We start from the raw sequence: 9058 nt of genomic DNA, 5'->3' as shown, positions 1-9058 counted from the left end.
TGTGGTTTTTTGGTTATATTTCATTATGTGCTTAATTGACAAATCAGAAAATTTGTGCTTGCTTATTTTAAATTAAAGTCTCTTTTTCAGCAAGCACACCCCTAGCATTTCTTGACAATATCCTAAAGGGGAAATATATATATATATATATATATATGTATACATATATATCTATTTACATATACTTTTTGGCAAGATCAAATTTCAAAACTAAACTCTTTATCTCTTGCCTTATTATTATATACATATATATTTTTAAATTGCATGACTGGTTTCGTAACTTCACATAAAAATGCTTGCGAACTAGTTAGACTATGTTTGTGCTCATTCCTTTTGTTTTTTATCATATGTCGTGTGCTTTAAACTCAAATATTTCACGGGTCTTATGACATGTTTCAATTGCAATGGTTTGTGCATATTTATGATTTAATTCAATTTTTATGTCATCTAAATCATTTATATGACCAGTTATATTGTTTGTGTGCTTAATTTCTATATTTCATATTTTGTCATTCATTTTGTATTGTATGATTATATTATCTTTTTAGATGCTGAAAGTAATTCTTTTTTATCATACTGAACTGTTTGAGTTGATTGTTCTGGATAATTGAAAATTTGAATTTAATCAGGTCATTTCTATACATATATTTTTGGGAAATGCTTAATTTTCAAACGGCATGCTGCCGAATTTTCTAAAAACCTTTTCCCAAACATATCTTGTATTCAAATGATTAATACTCAATACCCATTCCTATGTGCTTTATGTTCATCATAACCCTTTTTGTTGTTGCCAAAAGGAGGAGAAGAAGCAAAATTGGGTACTTTTGAAAAATATTTGAGCTTATAAATCTTTCAAAATTCTCATTATGCATATTGTTAGGGGGAGCCTTTCAAGGCTGTACCCACTTTTGCATGATGTACTTGTCATCATCAAAAGGGAGGAGATTGTTGACCTTATAGGTCATATCCCATTTTGATCATGACAAATACCTTGGTATTTAATGTCTGTCAAGTTTGTGTGCACAATAATACTAGCAAGATTATATTGATGGCATGTGGCTACTTGAAAAGGAATGAAGACCCCGGCATATTTACTTGTTGTATTTTAATATTCGAGTCTATAATATTTAAATCCAAAAAGGTCTATAATAATCTGCATATCATGCATGTAGGACTATAAGCTCAAGACCTTAGAAAGACCTTAGGGATCACCCTTCGGTTGACTAACGTCAGGTTTTTAGGCTAAGTTAAAATGCCTAAAACCTTAGAATGACCTTAGGTCCTTGCACTTACACATAAAATAGTCCCCATGATCATATATAATATTAGGGGAATAAATAGAATTAAATTAGGACTTAAAGGTAAAATTGTGAGGTTTCAGGCGATCATACCCTTGACCAGTCAAAAGGTTAACTTGGTTTCGAGTGGCCGAACTATTTTGACCGTAGCGTCCATGGGCGATCGAACCTTGATTATGACTTTTCCCACCAACTCGGCAACTCGAACTTCACGTTCAAATTTGTCTCGGGCTACCGAACTTATGAGTTTGGCAAGCCAAACTCAAGATCGGGCACATGAATCGTGGACAAAGTGGGAATTGCCTCTAGCCAACAAACCAAGCCCATACTCGGGCACCCGAACTTCAAAAAATAACTTTTTTGATTGTGTCTGTTTGGGCGACCGAACCATGGGTCAGGCACCTGAAACTCTTAGGTTGCAAAATTTTTCACCGCGGCTATAAGGGGTTAAACAAGGTTAATTTTCCTAAACATTTTTAAAACAAATTTAACAATTACCCCTATGTCCCCCAACGGTCAAAATTTTGAGCATCTCTATATATATGTCCTTATTTGCCCATATTAAAGGGTGCTTAGCAAATAGGATTAACTAAAAATCCTCTTAAATTTCTTAAGCCCTATTTGTTCATTCAAACCCTGTACACTCATATACTTCATTCTTTTGAAAAATCAAAGTCTTGTGAGTGTTTATATATTGTTCTACATTGCTAGAATTTCTCATTACATTTGTTGATATTTGATTTTCATATTGAGAGTTAAGTAAAGATTTTTTCACTATTTTAATTTGATAAATCTGAGTGTGGGAAAAATTTTATAGCTAAGTGGATCTTTGCATTGTTATTGCAAGACTCATTTGGGCTTGTATTTTTGGTTGTGTAAAAATCATTTTACAAGCTTATTTTTGAATATTTTCTTTGTGCGTGAATGTTGAGAAAATATTGTTTAGAGATATTTAGAATACGCTTGGTAGAAATCTTTGAAACCCTGAGCTTGTTATTGAGATATATTTTTATACAAAGTTTTAAGGATTAGCTTGTTGATACACTCATGTGTTTGGTTGAATATAGACATTACTTTGAATGTTAGCACACAAATTGCACTGAGCTTATAGATCTTGTTGTATTGTAGTACATACCTGCTTCTTGTGAAACACATTTCCATGCACGTAAAAATTACATTTCTTGTATTCTAGGCATGGGCCTGAAGAGGGAGACTAGCCCTATTGAATAGTTCCGGATTGGCTTAGACCCGTTTAGGAAAACTAGGTGCACCATCCTGAAGGTGTGTTTGTAGGTTGAGATTAGTCCCGTTAATTGACCTGATTGTAAATAGTGCCGCTCCACCCGTTAAGTGAGCATTAGTGGAATCCTTGGGCTTACGAGCTAGAGGCAGGGACGTAGGCACAGTTGGCCGAACCCCGATAACATATCATGCATATACTTTATATTTCCAACACTTTATATTCCTGTGCGTGTATGTTATATTCGATATATTGTGAATGTTGTACATGATTTAATTTCTACATATTATCTGCGCATTTGGGTTTATTTGTATATAAAACGACCCTAGGTTGTGAAATACTATAGTTGGATTAGTTTAACCTAAGTCAAAATTTTAAATACCCAATTCACCCCCCCCCCTTTTGGGAATACACCAAAGTCAACACATCACTAGTATCTTACTCTTTTAACATCAAATATGGCAATAAAAACAATAAAAAATTTAGCTATTTGTCAAACAAGAGTTAGGTGTTTACTTCAACCTAAGGCTAAGACCTTGAGTGTGTGTGTGTGTGTGTGTGTGTGTGTGTGTGTGTGTTGGAATTGATGTATTCCCAAGAGAGGGGGTGAATTGGGTATTTAAAACTTTTGTCCTAAGTCAATTTAGATTCCAAAAATAGTATTACACAAACCTAGGGTCTTTCTATATAATCATAAACCCAATCAAATATTCAAAAAATTAAACACAAACATTCAAGTGCTGAAATTTAAATTGCAGAAATTAAAAGCAGACACAAGAAATGTTATCAGGATTTGGCCAATACTGCCTACATCCCCGCCTCAGCTCCCAAGCCTGAGGATTACCACTATTGCTAACTTAATGGGTGGAGCGACATTGTATACAACACTGGGTCAAATTACCAGGACTGACCTCAACCTTTACAACCTCTCCTTAAAGGGGCGGAGAAGACCCCCCTCAAGCCACGCCTGAATTACAACCGATCAATACAAATTTTGTGTACAATGAAAGGTGCTTCTAACACAAGAAGATTTGTACAATATTGTGATCCAAATATGCACTCACATATAATAGGAATATATGCTCAAGTGAGATAATTTCTAACAAGATTTCAACTCTCCAAAGATGTATATAAACGTGTGTATATGTGAGAGTGACTACCTTTGATTTAGAAAGATTATAATCAGTATATAATATCAAAGGAACTTTGAATCTTAAGGTAAGAATCTCAACAATAATATTTTTCAAATATTAAGCACAATCGAAATTTAGGGATCAAGCTTGCTAAAAAATAATTTATCAAATAGTGCATGCAAGCTTTCGAATCTGGCAACAAAGATGCCAAGACTCAAAAGCTAACAAGAGTTCTTCTTAAATAATTTTTATCAATAAAATATATTGAGAAAGACCCTAGCTTTACTCTCCAAGAAAATTATCAAACAATGCAAGACAATGAGAGTAAAAAGCTTTAAGAGAAATATATGTAAGCTCACACAAGTAAGAATCAAACTCACTTTAATTTGCAATTAGTTTGCAAGGAAGGAGCATAAGAAAAATATGACTCTCTGTTTTGAAAAAGATTTAGCAAGAATAAATGAGAGAGTATTAAAAATTTGGCTTGGAAATATGAAGTACAAGCAATATAGGCTCAAGAAAAATTGGAGAGAATTTTTTATAATTATTTTGCTAATCCTGTCCTAATCTGGACAAATGAGGGGTATATTCCCTTAATTTTAGACCATTAGGGATACAGAGGGAATTTCTGAAAAGTTTAATTAATGATTAACCCATGTTTAGAGTGAGTTACTACGGTTAAAAATATAGCAACCTGAGAGTTTTGGTCGATCTTATTCATGGTTCGGTCAACCATATTGCCAAGTTCAATCGACCATTGAGATTTTGAATTGACAATATGGTTGATCATATTCAAGCGATTTTGAACCGTTCACAGTTCAGTCGACCAGGTTAATTTTGAATTAACGGTTCGGCCAACCAAGTTGTTGGGAGTCAGCCACATGTCAGTTTGGTCAACCGTGTGAAGGCACGTTCATTTAAGAACGGTCGACCTAGTAGTCAACATGTTGACTTTGGTAAGTTCGGTCAACCGAAGCTTCTATATAGCTTTGGGTTCGATCGATCGAAACAACTTAGAGTATGCATTTAAGTCCTGATTTTCATTTGAAGTCACCCCTGTTCACATAAGTATAACTTCTGAGTTATAGGGACTTTTCATGTGATGTTTACGGACCTAAAGTCAATCTATGGCCTTGAGCATTAAGTTCAAAAAATCCGAAGTAAGTTGACTGATCCTTAAGGTCAAACTATGGTCTTGAGCATATAAACTCATTATGCATGAGATGCAATTATTACAGATCACAATATTACAAACCAAATAATGAAACAAATTGCATTTACAATTAAAAAGAATGTCTTCTTCTTTTGCTTTTGACTCTTCATGGAATCAGTCAGGATTATATGCCTTAAGTCCTTTCTGGCTTCCACTTCACTTACATGTGTGTGTTTTAAATGATTAATTTGTTCAAGTACTTAGGCACACGCATTAGTAACATGCGATTTGTCATTATCAAAATTAGGAATCGGACTCAAAAAGTCAACAGTGCTTAAGTTAATTTAACTCCAACCCATCAACAAATTCAGGTAGCAATAAAAAAACTGAAACCAGAAGAATTCTCTCCAAACTTAACCCTATAAGTCCAATTTTTAGAAATTCTCTCCACTAATGTAGTCAAACGCCAAAATTAGAGATCAAAAGGTCTTTAATCAAAGTTGTAATGAAAGACCACTAGATAAGGGCTACAAAAGAAATGGATAAGGAAAATTAAAGCAAATTGGGAAAAATACTTAGTGGAAAGAACAATCAAAGAGATATCCCTAGGATTCAAACCATAACTCTCTCTCGACAATATGCTCATACTGATGACAATATTGTTGTTGTAACCAATGAAGTAGTATCAAGTACACCTTTAACAAAATCTAAAGTGATCCATACACCACTTATTGAGTTTTCTTTTTTTTCTTTTTTTTCCTTTCTTTCTTTTCTTTTCTTTTCCTTTTTTTTTATTTTTTGAAGAAAATTTCTCTTTAAATGTAAATTTCCACCAAAGTATTTTCTCAAAATGTAAAGGTAAATTCATGGTTTTTCAGGCTTAGAATGGGAATGATTTATGTAGTTAAAAGAACAAATAAAGGCTTATGTAACATGAGGCTCAAGGGGGTTGACTATGGAAATACACCATGTAATGATGGCATGACAATTAGGACGGCTGGGAAAGCTTTTTTTTTTTTGTTATGAAAAAAAAATTGCCTAGATCATTTCTCTAATATTTGGTATCAACTAGGACTTCGCCTCAAGGATTCTATAGCAAAGCAAGATTGAACTCCTCTGACCCAATCAATTCTACTCATTCTCTGTATAAAAAAAATGGAATAGAGAAAAAAAATGACTATGTGCGCAATTATGTTCAAGGATAGAGATTTAAATCAAAGTATCCACCAAACTCAACTTGACATAAAAGAAATTTTTGAAAATTTTTCTCAATCCCATCCTCAATCACAAATTTGAGAGTCAGAGAGAATTCAATCATACTCAAATACATGCCTGGTAAGAGAATCCAACAACTCAAGACTTATAAAATCACAAGCAAAGAAAAAAATATCATAAGAAAAATAAACATAACCAACAATCAAGAAGACCAAATCACACCCCCAAACTTAAGCTCAACAATGTCCTCATTGTAATTCAAAGGTGAGAAAGATTGAAGAAAAGAAAGGAGCTTCCCTAGTTTCTTGGTGAATTAGTTGAAGAATTAAATTTTCAGCTCTTTATTCGTGCTAAATAAACCTGCATCAAAAATCCAAATTGTTCAAAAATGAATAACTAAACAAATAAAGTAGTAATAATAAAATAATAAACAAAAGAAAATTCTCCGAATTGCCTCCCACAAGAGCTTGTTTTAACGTCTCCAGTCAGACTTTTCAATCTTCATCAATTAGGATCTCCAAGAGGAATTGACTCACTCTAAAAATGAATAGTTTGGAAGCTATCCCAAGTATAGGAGTTCAGTCGTGTAATAATTAGCCCAAGTGTCAGATCGTCTCATCAAGGAATGCAGTTTAAATTCCAAATTTTACTTATTTCCAATCAAAAATAAAAAGTCATTGAACTTAGTTCAGATTCGGGTTTTCTGGATTGTTTGAGATTTCTTTTGACAAATTAAATGAACGTGCAATTCAAATTCTAATTCCTAACACACACTGAATTAAATAACGAGAAACAAAAATCCTTTATTTAATCAGGCAAGAATTGAAACACGCGTCGAACTTTGGAAAGAAATTGGAAACAATAGTTTAAACACAACTCTAGCACGCAATAAAAAAATAAAAAAAAAAACTCAATCGGACACAAACTCACACAAAAACTAAATTTTTAATGCTCACAATATGGCTCCATATACTAAGAAACAAAAGTTGTTGATTCACATATTCCATGAAAGTTTAATTGGTCCAGCTTTGACATGGTATGTTTCACTTGACTAGAATCGAGATAAAATATATATATATATATATATATGGTGAGACTTGGCCAATTGTTTTTGAAACAATATCAATTTAATGTTGACATTGCTATAAATGGAATGAGTTTATAGAACATAGATAACAAACCCACCCAATTTAATGTTGACATTGCTATAAACCCATCATTATTGGATATTGAAATAGTCATTACTTCCATGGGTACACTGAAACAGGTTGGCAAGAAGAAAGTCTCCATCAAGAAAAAGAAAAGTAAAGGAGAATGAATGCTCGCTTAAGATGAGTTCAAGCTAATTCTCATTATTGCAAATTAATTACAGTATTTGAATTAGTTTTAAGTTTTGAAAACCACTCATTTACCTGTAGATTTGCATCTCTATAAGTCATTATGATGCTTTCTCCCACATTTAATTTTCTCTATAATCCACTCTTTAAAATTAAAATTAAAAAAGAATTAAAAATTAAAAATCAAAATCAAAAATTAAAAACTGAAAACTAATAGCCTGTGTTAATATTCTTTAAATTAAAATAAATTAAAATTTTAATTAAAAAACCGTCCTTGAATAAAATAAAAATTAATAGTATATAATTAAAATAATAAATTAAAATAATATAAATTTAAAATACTATGACAAAAATAAAAATTATTATAATTATCTTGCTTAATTATTATATTTCAAAATTCACTTTACAATAATAATCTTATTGTACATCACAATTGATAAATAGTAAAAACATTTTGTAAATGACTTTTATTTACTAATTTATTTTTGAAACTTTATGAACATTTTTATTTTAATTATATTTTAAACTCATATGATTAAAATAAATTATTTAATCTAAATTTTAATTATGCTTACAAAAATACTAGGTTAATAGGTCGTCAAAATAATTGAAAACTGTAAAATCCGATTTCAATATTTTTAGCAAACAATTGAAAAACTGAACAAAAAAGAGAAAACTAGCTGTGTAAATAAATGTATTTTTATAATCAATTTCCTCACTCTACATAAACAAAAATAAAAAATAAAAAATAGTAACAATATCAAACTTTGCACATTTGTTGCAATTTAACCTTGAGCATATTTGGCAACGCTCTTTAGATTGCTACTCACAAATCAATCAATAAATTAAATATTTCTAAAATGTTCAAAATTTTCTGAAAAATATTTTCGCCAACATATGTAAACAAGATTATTTATATTATCAAATAAAATAATTTTAGCTATTTTTTTATTTTAATATGTTTAAATTTGTAGTTTAGCATTGCATTTTTTTTATTTAAGTCATATTTATTAATTAATTATTCAAGGAGAAAAATGAATATTCTCTCAAATTATTTTAGTTTCCTTCAATTTGAGAATGTTAAGTGAATAAAAATGAATATGCTCTCAAATTATTTTAGTTTGCTTCAAATTTGAGAATATTAACATCTTTAAATTTTAAATTATGTTATTTTTTAAAAGTTTTTTTTTAAAAATTTTATTTTCTTAATTTTTTGGCAATGATATGAAACAACCCCTAAATAAGTTAATCCCAAAAGAAAAGAGAAATTCATTAGATAAAAAAAATAAGCATCATAACTTATTTTTTATATTTCTTTTTTGACAATGATTGCCAAACAGTCTCTAAATAAACTATAGCTTAATCCGAAAAGAGAAATTCATCAAGTGAAAAATCAAATATCAAAATGGCTCAAGAGGATTTTTAGAATGCCCTTTTGACCTAAACTCAATCGGGACTTCAAAAACAAATTCTCTAATTCAAAAAGAAATTCTCATGGGACATCTGGAATGAAATTTTACAAGCAACAAGCTACCCAACCATGTTTTGAGGAGAAATGATGTGTCAATAAATTTCTCCTTAATCAAACTCCAAGTTCAAATGATTTATGAATTAAGGTTCAAGATTTTCTATTCCTAGAATTAGGATAGAATAAGATGGAAACTAATACGAATTGTAGAAGT

Source organism: Malania oleifera, chromosome 5 (assembly GCF_029873635.1).
Source record: "Malania oleifera isolate guangnan ecotype guangnan chromosome 5, ASM2987363v1, whole genome shotgun sequence".
Taxonomy (NCBI): Eukaryota; Viridiplantae; Streptophyta; class Magnoliopsida; order Santalales; family Ximeniaceae; genus Malania; species Malania oleifera.
The sequence above is the reverse complement of the archived record's forward strand: the minus strand, read 5'-3'. Positions refer to the sequence as shown.